The sequence below is a fragment of the Chlorocebus sabaeus genome, chromosome 11 (genome assembly GCF_047675955.1).
Source record: "Chlorocebus sabaeus isolate Y175 chromosome 11, mChlSab1.0.hap1, whole genome shotgun sequence".
In the NCBI taxonomy this organism is placed as follows: Eukaryota; Metazoa; Chordata; class Mammalia; order Primates; family Cercopithecidae; genus Chlorocebus; species Chlorocebus sabaeus.
The window spans coordinates 119,300,347-119,306,346 of record NC_132914.1 but is presented as its reverse complement, the minus strand read 5'-3'; positions in this window follow the sequence as shown (position 1 = coordinate 119,306,346).

Here is a 6,000-nt window from a genome sequence, read left to right as displayed (position 1 = left end):
TAAGCCAAGATCGCCACTGCACTCCAGCCTGGTGACAGAACGAGACGCCGTCTCCAAAAAAAAAAAAAAGAATTCCTGGGCTCAAGGGATCCTCCTGCCTTGGCCTCCCAAAGTGCTGGGATTACAGGCATGAGCCACTGTGCACAGTCTGACTGTCCTCTTTATTCATTTATGTATTTATTTTGAGACGAAGTCCCACTCTGTTGCCCAGGCTGGAGTGCAGTGGCATGATCTCAGCTCACTGAAACCTCTGCCTCCTGGGTTCAAACAATTCTCCTGCCTCAGCCTCCCAAGTAGCTGGGACTACAAGCGTGTGCCACCACACCCGGCTAATTTTTGTATTTTTAGTAGAGATGGGGTTTCACCATGTTGACCAGGCTGGTCTCCAACTCCTGGTGTCAAGTGATCCACCTGCCTCGGCCTCCCAAAGTGCTGGGTTTACAGACATGGGCCACTGCGCCTGGAAAAGTTCTTTTTAATGTACAGTTCCGGGAGTTTTGACAAACATATACAGTAAAGTGACCACTTCCACGATCAAGATATAGGACAGGGCTGGGCGCGGTGGCTCACGCCTGTAATCCCAGCACTTTGGGAGGCTGAGGCAGGTGGATCATTTGAGGCCGGGAGTTCAAGTCCAGCCTGGCCAACATGGTGATATACATGAATTAGCTGGGCGTGGTGGCATGTGCTTGTAATCCCAGCTACTTGGGAGGCTGAGGAAGAATTGCTTGAACCTGGGACATAGAGGTTGCAGTGAGCCAAGATTGCACCACTGCACTCCAGCCTGGGCGACAGAGTGAGACTCTGTCAAAAAAAAAAAAAAAAAAAGAAAGAAAAGAAAAGATATAGGACAGGACAGGCACAGTGGTTCACACCTGTAATCCCAGCACTTTGGGAGGCTGAGAGGGGAGGATCACTGGAGCCCAGGAGCTGGAAACCAACCTAGTAAGATGGCAAGATCCTGTCGGTACAAAAAAATAATAAATAATTAGCCAGGCATGGTGGCGTGAGCCTGTGGTCCCAGCCACTCGGGGGGTTGAGGCAGGAGAATCCCTTGAGCCCAGAAGTTTGAGGCTACAGTGAGCTATGACCGTGCCATTACACTCGACTGGATGACAGAACAAGACTTTGTCTCTCAAAAAATATACACACGGCCGGGCGCGGTGGCTCAAGCCTGTAATCCCAGCACTTTGGGAGGCCGAGACGGGCGGATCACGAGGTCAGGAGATCGAGACCATCCTGGCTAACACGGTGAAACCCCGTCTCTACTAAAAAATACAAAAAACTAGCCGGGCGTGGTGGCGGTGCCTGTAGTCCCAGCTACTCGGGAAGCTGAGGCAGGAGAATGGCGTAAACCCGGGAGGCGGAGCTTGCAGTGAGCTGAGATCCGGCCACTGCACTCCAGCCTGGGCGACAGAGCCAGACTCCGTCTCAAAAAAAAAAAAAAAATAATAATAATAATAATAATAATATACACACACACATATATATACATAGACATGTATACAAACACACATACACACACACCAGTTCCAGTACCCATCCTCACCCCCAGTTCCCACTTGTCCTTTGTAGTCAGTCCCTCTCTCCATTCTAGTCCCTGGCAATGACCCATCTGTTACTTGTTACCATTGTTTTGCCTTTTCCGGAATAGAATCCTCCAAAAAGTAGCCTTGAGTCTGGCTTCTCTCACTGGGCATAATGCATCTGAGATTCTGCCATGCTGCTGTGTGTATCTGTAGCGCGTTCCCTTTTATTGCTGTGTAGTATTTCATTTTATGGACGTACCACTTTGTGTTTATAGATTTACTGGTTGAAGCCATTTTAGTTGTTTCTAGTTTTTGGTGGTTATGAATAAGACCAGTGTAAATATTTACATCCAGATTTTTGCACTTTTTTAAAATTTAGAGATAGGGTCTTGCTCTGTTGCCCAGGCTGGAGTTCAGTGGCATGATCACAGCTACCTGGGGGACTGAGGTGGGTGGATCACCTGAGCCTGGGAGGTCGAGGCTGCAGTGAGCCGTGATCACACCACTGCACTCCAGCCTGGGTGACAGAGCAAGGCCCTGTCTCAAAAAAAGAAAAAAAGAAAAGAAAATAAAAGAAAAGAGGGCCGGGCACGGTGGCTCAAGCCTGTAATCCCAGCACTTTGGGAGGCTGAGACGGGTGGATCACGAGGTCAGGAGATTGAGACCATCCTGGCTAACACGGTGAAACTCCATCTCTACTAAAAAAAAAAAAAAAAAAAAAAAACACTAGCCGGGCGTGGTGGTGGGCGCCTGTAGTCCCAGCTACTTGGGAGGCTGAGGCAGGAGAATGGCGTGAACCCGGGAGGTGGAGCTTGCAGTGAGCTGAGATCTGGCCACTGCACTCCAGCCTGGACAACAGAGCGAGACTCCGTCTCAAAAAAACAAAAAGAACAAAAAAAAAAAAAAAAGAAAAGAAAAGAGAAGGAAAAAGAGGCTGGGTGTGGTGACTCACACCTATAATCCCAGCACTTTGGGAGGCTGAGATGGGTGGATTGCTTGAGGTCAGGAGTTCGAGACCAGCCTGGTCAACATGGCGAAACCTCATCTCTACCAAAAATATAAAAATTAGCGGGGGGTGGTGGAGCGTGCTTGTAATCCCACATTCTCGGGAGGCTGAGGTAGGAGAATAGCTTGAACCAGGGAGTAGGAGGGTGCAGTGAGCCCAGACTGCACCACTGCACTCCAGCCTGGTGATAGAGGGAGACTCCATCTCAAAAAAAAAAAAAAAAATTAGCTGGGTGTGGTAGCACATGCCCTATAATCCCAGCTACTCAGGAGGCTGAGACAGGAGAACTGCTTGAACCCGGGAGGCAGAGGTTGCAGTCAGCTGAGATCGCCCCACTGCACTCTAGCTTATGCGACAAAGTGAGACTCCATCTCAAAATAAATAAATAAATAAATAACAATGAAGAAAAAAAGAGAGTTCTTTTTATGTTCTGGCTACAAGTCTTTTATCAGATATATGTTTTGCAAGGATCATCTGGTGATCTGTCTGCTTGTTTTTTTCAATCTCTTATCAGTGTCTTTAGCAAAAAGCTTTGCCTAACCCAAAGTCACAAAGATTTTCTCCTGTTTTCCCCTAGGAGTCTTAGTTTTATGTTTTACATTTTGGTCTGTGATCTATTTTGAGTGAATTTTGTGATAAGGTGCAAGGTATAGGTTCATTATTTTTGCACACAGATGTCCAGTTATTCTAGCATCATCTGTTGGATGTTTGCAGTTATTATTAACACTGTCCATATTCTCAAGGCTCCTGGGCTCAGGGGTCAGCAACCGTACCTCTGGCCCCAACTGTGCAGTTCAGTCGCCTGCCCCATATGCCCCTCAAACCTAACAGCTGGGGCCTGTTGCAGTTCTTTGCTTGCAGAAGACTTTGTTTCTGGTCTCTTTACCTCTTCTCTCTCTTCCTGAAATCTGCATAAAACAAACCATGAAAGGGCAGGGTGGCCTCGTGGTCTGGCAACGTCCCTTTGAAAATAAACAAGTGCAGAAACTGAAAGGCAGCAGCTACCTCTGGGGACTACTCGAGAAAGAGTTCAGGGCTGGTGCATCCGCTGCGCGTGGCTGTCTTACCCCGGCCAGGCGGCAGGTCGGATGTGGCAAAACCAAACAGGATCCCGATTGCTTCAGATGTCGCCTCTGGCCAGAGACCCCCGATGCCTCTGCAGCAAGCACCTAATTGTATGTATGGGGTGCAGGCAGAAGAGTTTCATGACTGAACAGCCCTCAACAGTTTGTACAGCCTTCCTCAAAGGTCCAGATTTAACTGGTTCCCACACAACCTTGGGAGGTGGGCAGGTCAGGGATAGTTACCATTTTCTTACACATAAGAAAACTGAGGCACAGAAGGGTGAAGAAATAGATGGATGTGGGTTTGGAAATTTTTTTTTTTTTTTTTTTTTTTTTTGAGGCAGAATCTCATTTCATCACCCAGGCTGGAGTGCAGTGACGCAATCTCGGCTCACTGCAACCTCCATCTCCCGGGTTCAAGTGATTCTCCTGCCTCGGCCTCCTGAGTAGCTGGGATTATAGTATAGATGCTCACCACCATGCCTGGCCCTAACTTTTTTTTTTTTTTTTTGAGACAGAGTCTCGCTCTGTTGGCCCAGGCTGGAGTGCAGTGGCGCAATCTCAGCTAACTGCAACCTCCACCTCCCAAGTTCAAGCAATTCACCTGCCTCAGCCTCCTGATAGCTGGGATCACAGGCGCCCACCAGCACTTCTGGCTGATTTTTGTATTTTTAGTAGAGACGGGGTTTCACCATGTTGGCCAGGCTGGTCTCGAAGTCCTGACCTCAGATGATCCACCCACCTTGGCCTCCCAAAGTTCTGGGATTACAGGTGTACCATGCCCAGCCACTTGGCTAACTTCTGTAATTTTGGTAGGGACAGAGTTTCACCATGTTGCCCAGGCTGGTCTCGAACTCCTGACCTCAAGTGATCTGCCCACCTTGGCCTCCCAAAGTGATGGATTTACAGGCAAAAAGAAACCTTTTTTTGGGGGAGTGGTTAGGCAAAGCTTTAGCAAAAAGCTTTGCCTAACCCTAAAGTCACAAAGATTTTGCCAGGCCATTTTTTTGTTTGTATGTTTTGTTTTGTTTGAGATAAGGTCTTGCTCTGTTGCCCAGGCTGGAGTGCAGTGGCACAGTTTTGGCTTACTGCACTCTCCAACTCCTGGGCTCAATCAGTCCTCCCACCTCAGCCTCCTGGCTAGCTGGGACTAAAGGTGTGTATCACATGCTTGGCTAATTTTTAAATTTTTTGTAGAGATGGGGTTTGGCTATGTTGCCCAGGCTGGTCTTGAAATCCTGGCCTCAAGCCATCTTCCAGAATTCATAATTCTCTCCGCCACCCTGGCTGGAAATATCTCAAATGTCCAAAGAATGGATAAGCACATTGTAGTACACTCATCCCATGGAATATTCTCCAGCAATGAGAATGAATGACATACAATCTCACACAGTAGTACTGAATCTCACAAATAGCATGTTGAGTGAAAGAAGATAGACACACAAGAGCATATATTACATCATTCCGTGTATGTAAAGCTAAAAAATAAGCCAAATAAATCAGTGCAGGTAGAAGTCAGGGTATCGGCCACACTTAGAGGGGTAGTGACTACACAGGGATAGGAAGGGGACTCGGGATTAGTGATATTGTTTATTGATCCAGATGCAAGTCACGCAGGTGTGTTCAGTAGGTGAAAAATCATTGAGCTATACCATTACATGTTGATTAAATATTCAGGACTGGGCACAGTGGCTCAGGCCTGTAACCCCTGTAAATACAGAGGCCAAGGTAGGAGGATCACTTGAAGCCAGGAGTTCAAGACCAGCCTGAGCAACATGGTAAAATCCAGTCTCTACAAAAAAATAAAAATAAAAAAAAATAGCCACGCATGGCAGCATGCACCTGTGTTGTTCCAGCTACTTGGGACCCTCACTCACGGCCTCACTCTGTCATCCAGGCTGGAGTGCAGTGGCGCCATCAGGGTTCACTGCAGCCTTGACCTCCCAGGCTCAAGTGATTCTCCCACGCAGCCTTTCAAGTTAGCTGGGACCACAGGCCAATTTATGGGCTTACTGGGAAGTAACCCATTGTAAATTGAAGAGCATCTGTATTCAACTCTGTTGTTGTATGGTGAAAGCAGCCAGGAACAATATGTAAATGAATGAGCATGGTTTGTTCTAATAAAACTTTATTTTTAAAAAATCAGATGGACTGGGTGCAGTGGCTCAGGTCTGTAATCCCAGCACTTTGGGAGGCCAAGGCGGGCGGATCACCTGAGGTCAGGAGTTCAAGATCAGCCTGGCCAACATGGTGAAACCCCGTCTCTACTAAAGATACAAAAATTAGCTGGGTGTGGTGGCAGGCACCTGTAATCCCAGCTACTTGGCAGGCTGAGGCAGAAGAATTGCTTGAACCCCGGAGGTGGAGGTTGCAGTGAGCCGAGATCGTGCCATTGCACTCC